At 42.5% G+C, this 8,996-nt stretch overlaps 1 non-coding gene across 1 annotated transcript; it reads right to left on the bottom strand.

Annotated features, from left to right (window-relative positions):
- Positions 1-4,738: 4,738 nt before the first annotated feature.
- Trnag-ucc (transfer RNA glycine (anticodon UCC)) lies at positions 4,739-4,810 on the bottom strand. The gene has a single exon. It is a non-coding gene; the product is annotated as a tRNA-Gly (tRNA).
- Between the last annotated feature and the right edge of the window lie 4,186 nt (positions 4,811-8,996).

Below are 8,996 nucleotides of genomic sequence, written 5' to 3' on the forward strand. Positions count from 1 at the left end.
CTGCCTAAAAAATGAAAAAATCCTTTGTATTAAACGTCATTAAGTTGATATCTATCTGTAATTTTCGCATACTGATGACCTACAGTAATGTTTATAGTAGCTCATACTTTTATTCGGTGCATGTCTTGGAATTATTTAACCTGTATTTTCCGGCCATTGCTGCTTGGAATCATTCGTGTTTCTTTGAGTAATGTAGTTTGTGCTATGTTTTCGCTTAATGTTAGGTACATATACATGGTTTTGAGAAGGAATTTTCCTCATTTTTGTGTGTGCAATATTGTAGCAATGAATTTTAAATGTACTCACAGACCTATATCTTTATCGATTCTTGTTATCACTTCCAACCTATCTTGGTGTAATAAAAGGCATACGTATAGACACAGATTTGCCTGTCATAAATTGTCATCTGGTTCCATTGATCTATCACGGATAATGTAAACTTAAAATATTTTTGACATCTGTATTTTTATGAAACATTCATCTGTACAACATGGCACTAAGCTGATCTCTGTACATCCATACTTAACCTTAAGTTACTGACGACCTACATTACAATATCTTCGTTAAGTCTGGCACCCTAGTAACAGGTAGATTATTTCTCTGTCGTTATTTCGTCATATTTATACTGTCATTAATGATTTTAATGTACTGATATTTCAACTAAGTCTGGTACATGTGTAATTGCACATAGCTATCAATAGGTTTACAATGTTTGGAAGCAAGTGCATCTTCGACAACGTCATAACAGCTGTTTTGATTGTCAGACTGCAGCAATTAGTGTATGATGGAGTACGACTTCTGATTGAATGTTTGTGACATAAAAGAATGTGATGAGCACGATGTGCAATACATGGCATAGCAAATGTAAGTAATGTTATTGCACTGTAAATCTGGTCACGTTAATGTTAGTTATGGACTGTTTCATTTATACATGACAATCGATGCAGACATGCTTTTCCACGCTGGCTTATTCCAGGTGCTCGATAATGGCTCGTGGTCGAAATTAACTAATAGCACGATTTTAATAAAGCCCAATACAGCCTACAACGGACAATGTATTCTTTTATTAAACGATTAGATGCTGTGGATCCCCACGGAAGCAAGATCTTCACGAACAGCGAATATTTGTTGGTGCTTACGGATCGCCACTCGTAGTAAATAAGTTGCACAAATGAGAGACCGCTGTTTCTGGTATGAAATGCACTTACCAGGAGGATATGAGAACTTCAGATGCGAACAACAGGCCTGGTAGCGCACCGTACTCGGGACGCGTCCACTGCTGGTATTAGGGAATGTGTACTGCAACACCTTTTAGATACCTGTAACACTTAGGAGACATACTGTATGAACAGGCTCTAACAGCACTGCAGTACGTAGGTGGAAAGCAAGTCAGGCAATGTAGCTCATTCTCGTAAGACTACAATAAGTTGCCCTGACAAGACGTTGCCTACATTCAACGACTAGAAATAATCGTCTGTACTAAGACGACGTCACGTAAGATTTAATATTCAGCTTCTCATGCTCTAAATCACACTACAGCTCGCTACGACACCACTATCTTCGAAGGGCTGGACTCATTAACATTCTTCGTGGGATAATGGGATCCGTGTTTGCTCTCTGTATCTATCAGGGTTTACTGGGTTCGAAAGATAAACTACCACCAAAGCTAGCACCAATCTCCAGAAAAATAACAAACGTGAGAGTCTATGGTGAGTAGGTCTAAGGCGCGGCAGTCATGGACTGTGCGGCTGGTCCCGGCGGACGTTCGAGTCCTCGCTCGGGCATGGGTGTGTGTGTTTGTCCTTAGGATAATTTAGGTTAAGTAGTGTGTAAGCTTAGGGACTGATGACCTTAGCAGTTAAGTCCCGTAAGAATTCACACACATATTTTCTATGGTGAGTAGAGATGAGTGTTATCAAAAACAGCAACATACCGTGAAGCTTATTCTGTGTACTCTGACAACACAACTAAACACTTTCTCAACAACGTAGGTACCAGAAACGGTTTCGTATACAACTGACGAATAATTCATATAGATCCGTTCCCTGTTGAAGTTGCTTCTCTTTTAAACTTTCAACGAATAATCGTATATACACTCGATCAGTGTGAACGTTATAAATTTTGACACAAAGCAGAGGGTACGTTCACAAGGCAAAGATATGATTTTGCACTGTTTATCTCTCGTTGTCACTCAACGATAACTTCCGTAAGTAGCACCCTTTTACAACAATATTCTTGACTACTGAAATTTTATCATAATAAACTGTTTTGTTAATCTCTGCCTGTCAGAATTAAATGTAATAAATTTTCATTTATAATTAATGACTATTCAGTAATACGCAAACTTGCTTTCCCTGTATAAAGATTAATTATCTTTCTTTTCGTTGGAAGTCGTTCACTGAGAAATACTATTCCTTCTCTTTAATTTATGTGAACTTTGTTGTTACCAGTATTCAAGTCTTTTACTTCATTGCCCTTTGGATTTACTTTATTCCGAAAACATATATATTCAAGATATTACTCTGCTTTCGAATAAGTCTTTGATTATTTTTTTCTTGTAATGGTTAGGAGATAAAGGAAAAGTCGGGTACTGACTTTTTCAGTTTAAAGCCGTTTTTTTTCTGAAATTAAATCATTTACAGGTATATTATGTCGTGTGCCTAGGGCCTCCCGTCGGGTAGACCGTTAGCCGGGTGCAAGTCTTTCGATTTGACGCCACTTCGGCGACTTGCGCGTCGATGGGGATGAAATGATGATGAAAACAACACAACACCCAGTCCCTGAGCGGAGAAATTCTCTGACCCAGTCGGGAATCGAACCCAGGCCCTTCGGATTGACATTCTGTCGCGCTGACCACTCAGCTACCGGAGGCGGACATTTACAGGTACAAGTCAGCGTTTTATTTTACGAGTGCCGGTTCTCTATTCAAAACCCCACTAAGCGGAAATGTAATAAAAAAAAAAAGAAAAAACACCTGAATGTCACCGCCACTTTTCAGCTGTATGAACTTCAGATAATCAGACAAAGGTCAATCACTTCAGGCGTTGACTTCCGCGACCCACTAATATTTATAACTCGAAACACAGCACTCGTTGACCTCTTTCAGAGAGAACTAGCGTGTTCTTTAATAAATGGTTCTTGATTTTTCGTTTAGGGACAAGGGGAAAAGCTATCAAATTCTCAATAAAATTCCGACTGTGTCTCAATAAATAACTACTACGCAGGACAATCGTTCACTTTAATGTCGACTACACATTCAGTGCATCCAACGAGATTTCCGGAATTTACTGTATTACGACGCTCACGCTGAAGTCACACAATAAATCCCAACCACATATCACTAAGTCACTATTCCTCGGTGCTTGCGTACAGCTATACAACCACAATTATACAATGCAACGCTACTACCCCTTAGTACGTGCTTTAATCCTCAACCACAAAATAAGTAAACGACTTGGCGTGAACACGTCTCTTCACACACACCATCCAACGGAAAATCTCACGAAAAATATTGAAACACGGTTCGCCTACCATCGCGTGGCTATTAAGCGGCACAACGCACCATAAATCACAACTAAGAGAAACTCATCGCACACTTTAATAAATCGAAACTTTTCCCATACCTGGCGAGTCCAAACTCTACCAAAATCGGCAAAATAATCATTTTCTACAACCGATAATCTTCTCAAAATATCTTTCTAAACGACTTAGAACTGCTCTGAACACACTTGAGTTCTGTCCCCATAGTAGACTAAAGGTGAATACAGACTACTCTGATGTGACGTGGGAACACGTGAGCTCACGTCATAATGGGCGTGATATAAAAATGCAATACAGAGTTTTGTGCGCATATGTTTATATTGAGCTGACGTGACGTGGGAATGCGTTATATGACGCAATCTGACGCAACACGCCTTATGAAGCGTGGGAAGAATATCAAAAGATGTAGATTTTTCATAAGTAGTAGGAAGGCGTCAGAAGAGTCAAGTGGTTCCTGTACCTTTCCAGTTATTATTTGAAGATGGAGATGTTGACTGAGTCCGTTCGGTCAGATCCGGTGCGGTATGACCCTACAAACCGGGAATATCGTAACCAGCATTGAAGGACATAGGCTTGAGACGAAATAGGAGAAAAAACTCAGCATTCCAGACTAGTGAAAACAGTTATTTTTCCACATGTTTTATTAGTTTGTTCTTTTTTTACAAATTATAATAGTTCAATATGCGTTATATTTAATATCGATAGGAAAAAATTATCAATCAATATCAAATAATAAATATAACAGATATTTATTATATGAATTAAGTTATATGCATTTATAACTAAAAATGATACCCGAAATTGAAACTGAAACTAGGTTATATTGAACTTAAAACAGTCGGTTATAACGAATTCGCCTATTAAATAAATAACACTGGACGTGTCACGGAGCAACTCTACCCTTTCAAATGGAGAGCCATTGCCAAGGACAACTTACCGAACCATAATCAGAAACGAAGTACTTTTTGAACTTATCTCTGGTTAAGGTCGCTTCTTATCGTTCTATTTGTTAAACATTTGCTGTGGAAAAAGTTGACGGTTTGTGCTTTCATTTCTGTATTTTGTATTTTCCTTGTAGAGCAAGTCGAGACAGTCGAGACACACTTTAGGCTGGTCTGCAGCGAGTAAGAGGGGAAAAAAACATTAATTTAAGGGCGCGTGGCGAAAGTACTCATAAACGCGAAATTAAAAAGCCTGTTACGGTGGCCGGGAATCGAACCCGGATCAACTGCTTGGAAGGCAACTATGCTGACCATTACACCACCACCGCGCAAGCGAGCGCCCCGACGCCGCGCTGTGTCGGCTTCTCGCCTGTCGGCAGCGGCCGAAGCGAAGGTGATCGTACCTGGCAGGCGCATTTCGAGGTAGGCTAGGGGAGCACATCCAGACGCATTCGGACAGCGTATCCGCGAACATCGCGCGGAGCAGCGGAGCGGTTGCGGCTTTGTTTACATCCCGTGGCGGCGCTCAGCGAGTGTTTCGCTTGTAGAGTTATGTAGTCCATGTATACATGTGTTCTCGATGGTTAAACAGAGTACAATCTCTGGAGGCCAAATAAAACAAACAATCAAACAATGAATCACGTTTTATGCTCCATTGGACTGAAAGAAAACACCCTGCAGCAATCATCGGAAGGTCCATACTAGACGAGGGAGCGTTATGGCTTGGAGAATGTTTTCATGGCATTCCCTGTGTGATCTCGTCATTCTAGAATGTACAATGGTTCAACACAATTATACATCGAACCTTGAGTACCATGTCCACACATATATGCAGTTTGTTTTTCTTTCCCGCACGATGGCATCTACCAGCAGGGCAATGCAACTTGTCACACAGTGTACATGTGTCGATCGAAAAGCACCATGATGATTTTCCTGTGCTCCCCTAGCCACCAAACTTCCCGGATTTAAACCCAATCGAGATTTTGTGGGACCGTCTCGATCTCGCTGTTCGCGCCATCGATACTCAACTGAGCGATTTAGCGCAGCTGTCTGTGGCACTTGAGTCAGCATGGCTTCACAGCGCTGTTGGTCCCTTCCAGAACCTCTTTGACTCTCTTCTGACAGGTGGTCACATTAATGTGAATGAACAGTGTAATACTGACCGTAAAAGGATCCAAACCAGAGACAAGTGTCATGCCTTATCAATGTCATTCGGTTTCAAGCGTAACAGGAATTGCTGATTTCAGTAATTACAAGCCCATCTCAAGCAGTTTCCGACCAAATGTTGCCAAAGGAACTGCATGCAAGGACAGTCTGTGTCAGGTAACTCGCAAAAGGCCATTGCTCACAGTGTCACATCAAGTTACACATCTTCAGTGGGCCAAACAATTTACACTCATGCTCATAAATTAAGGATAATTTCAGAATGTGGTGCCACACAACGTGGCACTACACAAAACTGGAGCTAATAGCATAGGCACACAGGGAACACACATGACACAGATCTGTAAGTCCACGGTATTGGTGACAAGTTGGGAAAACCGTCCCGAAACACATGTGCTACAAAACGCCACTGTTTCCTGCTCATGCACCCAGACATCAATATGGGATATGATCATCATGCACACGTACACAGGCCGCACAACGGGTTGGCATACTCTGGATCAGGTAGTCGAGCAGGTGCTGGGGTATAGCCTCCCATTCTTACACCAGTGCCTGTCGGAGCTCCTGAAGTGTCGTAGGGGTTTGAAGACAGGCAGCGATACGTCGACCGAGAACATCCCAAACATGGTCGATGGGGTTTAGGTCTGGAGAATAGGCAGGCCACTCCATTCGCCTGATATCTTCTGTTTCAAGGTACTCCTCCACGATGGCATCTCGGTGGGACCGTGCATTATCATCCATCAGGAGGAAAGTGGGACCCACTGCACCCCTGAAAAGTTGGACATACTGGTGCAAAATGACGTCCCGATACACCTGACCTGTTACAATTCCTCTGTGAAAGACATGCAGGGGTGTACTTCCACCAATCATAATCCCACCCCACACCATCAAACTACGACCTCCGTACACGTCCCCTTCACGGAAATTAAGGGGTTGGTATCTGGTTACTGGTTCACACCAGATGAAAATCCGGCGAGTTTCACTGTTCGTGAACATAACCTGGGACCACTGTTCCAATGTGCATGTACTGTGTTCTTGACACCGGGTTTTACGGGCTCTCCTCTGACCAGGGGTCAGTGGAATGCACCTTGACGGTCTCCGGGCGAATAAACCATGTCTGTTCAGTCGTCTGTAGACTATATGTCAGGAGACAACTGTTCCAGTGGCTGTGGTAACGTCCCGAGCAAGGCTAGCTGCAGTACTCCGTGGCCGTCTGCGGGCACTGATGGTGAGATATCGGTCTTCTTGTGGTGTTGTACACTGTGGGCGTCCGTACTGTAGGGCTTGGACACGTTTCCTGTCTGCTGGAATCGTCGCCATAATCTTCAGATCACACTTTGTGGCTCACGGAGCGCCCGTGCTACGACCTGCTGTGATTGACCAGCCTCCAGTCACCCTAGTATTCTACCCCTCACAACGTCATCAATATGTGTTCCTTGAGCGATTTTCAACACACAGTCACCATTAGCACGTCTGTAAACGTCTGCACACTACTCGCTGCACCGTACTCTGGCATGCACCAACACCCCTCTGCGTATGTGGACTGTTGCCAGCGCCACCGTGCGACGATCGCAGGTCAGATGCGCCGCATGGTCATACCCCGAGGTGAATAACCCGCAAACCGCCCACCAGAGCGTTGTTTCACCACGTATCAGCATTGTCATTAATTTATGAGCATGAGTGTAGAAAGTGCAAAGCAGGTGGCTGGAGGCGTGTGATGTGGTCAAACGACTCGCTATGTTGCACCTTCTCAAATAATACAAAGCGTCGAGTGAACCAAGGCCTATAATCTGCTATGTATGGAGGGTGTATCCGGAATTAGTCTAGTGATGTTTTTCGTACCATCACTTGGACCCACTCTTTCAGGTTATCGTATACATAAGCCATGAAATTTATTCTAGTGTTCTCACTGACCATGTTTCGCCATTTCTTCTACATCTTCATGACGAAAATGCAGTTGACACTCCCGTCTTCTAAGATGGCAATAGCCATGTCCCCAGAGCTGCATACATACTTTCGTGGTTTGGCATGCACTCTGGCTCCCTGTCACATCTGATTTTAATCCCATAGGAAATGTACAGTCGTGGACAAAACGAGCGAGACCCCTCGCCTTTTCCTTATGCTGATCCGCACACCTTTATAGTCCGTGACACAGTATAACAGGCAAGGCGACGAAGTGCAACCAACATACTATGCACAAGCGTGAAATTGACAAACTATCCGTTCTTAGACTGTTTCCAATCATGTGTAAGAGTAAATTAATGCTGATTAATGTTTTAAACACAACACGTAAATATAAGATATACATGAAAGAAGAAACGCTAATTAGTATGAACTGTACTAATAAAAATGAATTTCAACTTATCGAGATAACATAACTGTTTTAGTAAGACGAAGTACCCCAGATCGTTACGAATTAGCAAAATATTATGCGCATTCGGCTGTGAAACGGTCTGTGTCAACGTTCAGACCAGTCATACTGGATTACCATTGCTGACCTACCATGAAAGTGTGCAAATTTAGCAATGTGTGAAGATTCATAACGAAATTCAGTTAAAAATCATTCTGTGCCACAGAAGTCAATTCAATTATTGACAGAATCGGAAAAAGTAGACAGTAACAAGTGTGAAATTCTACAAGATCTTCATATTTATATCCACAGGGAGCCGGTACAGAATAAAGGTAGCAATAAAACGAGTTGGGGGCGCGAGAATTTCTTAAAATTGCTTTGCTGATAGTCTACCTGCCTCCATCGAGATTAGAACCGAAAATGAACCAGACCTCCCTTGCAGTAGCAAACAACTTTCACTACACTAGCAGACAACCCGGCCAAACAGCCCTCTATTATTACCCCAGACATGAATAAGCCGGCAATTTCGCAATGAAAATGGCAAAATGATCTGCAGTTTCTGTTGCATAGAGCTTTCTGGACTCAAAAACCAGAATTTTCTACCTTTACTTCACCGCTTATGTGCCAATCATTTGGGATGTTTATCGAAATGACAAAATACTGTTATTAGCGAGTAAATGCTGCACCACCCCAGGAATTAACGGCTACCAAACGTATTCTACAATGTTTCGAATTCTCCATTACACCCGCCACAGCCAAAAGACGTTCATTAGCCGAAGTGTTTCTTAAGCTAGCTAGCAATGGGAATGCTCGTACTTCTAAAACGCGGTGGCATTAATACTGGGATCTGAATTACCACGTCTATAGGCAAATGGATTTTATTTGCATTCCAGTAAACGTGATTTGGATCGAAGGCGTAGCTAAGAGTCATATGATGATGTATCGACTGCAACTAGATCATTTCCAGTAAAGAGTAGGGGGAATTATTTATGCGGCCCTCA

The sequence above is a fragment of the Schistocerca nitens genome, chromosome 8, assembly GCF_023898315.1.
Source record: "Schistocerca nitens isolate TAMUIC-IGC-003100 chromosome 8, iqSchNite1.1, whole genome shotgun sequence".
In the NCBI taxonomy this organism is placed as follows: Eukaryota; Metazoa; Arthropoda; class Insecta; order Orthoptera; family Acrididae; genus Schistocerca; species Schistocerca nitens.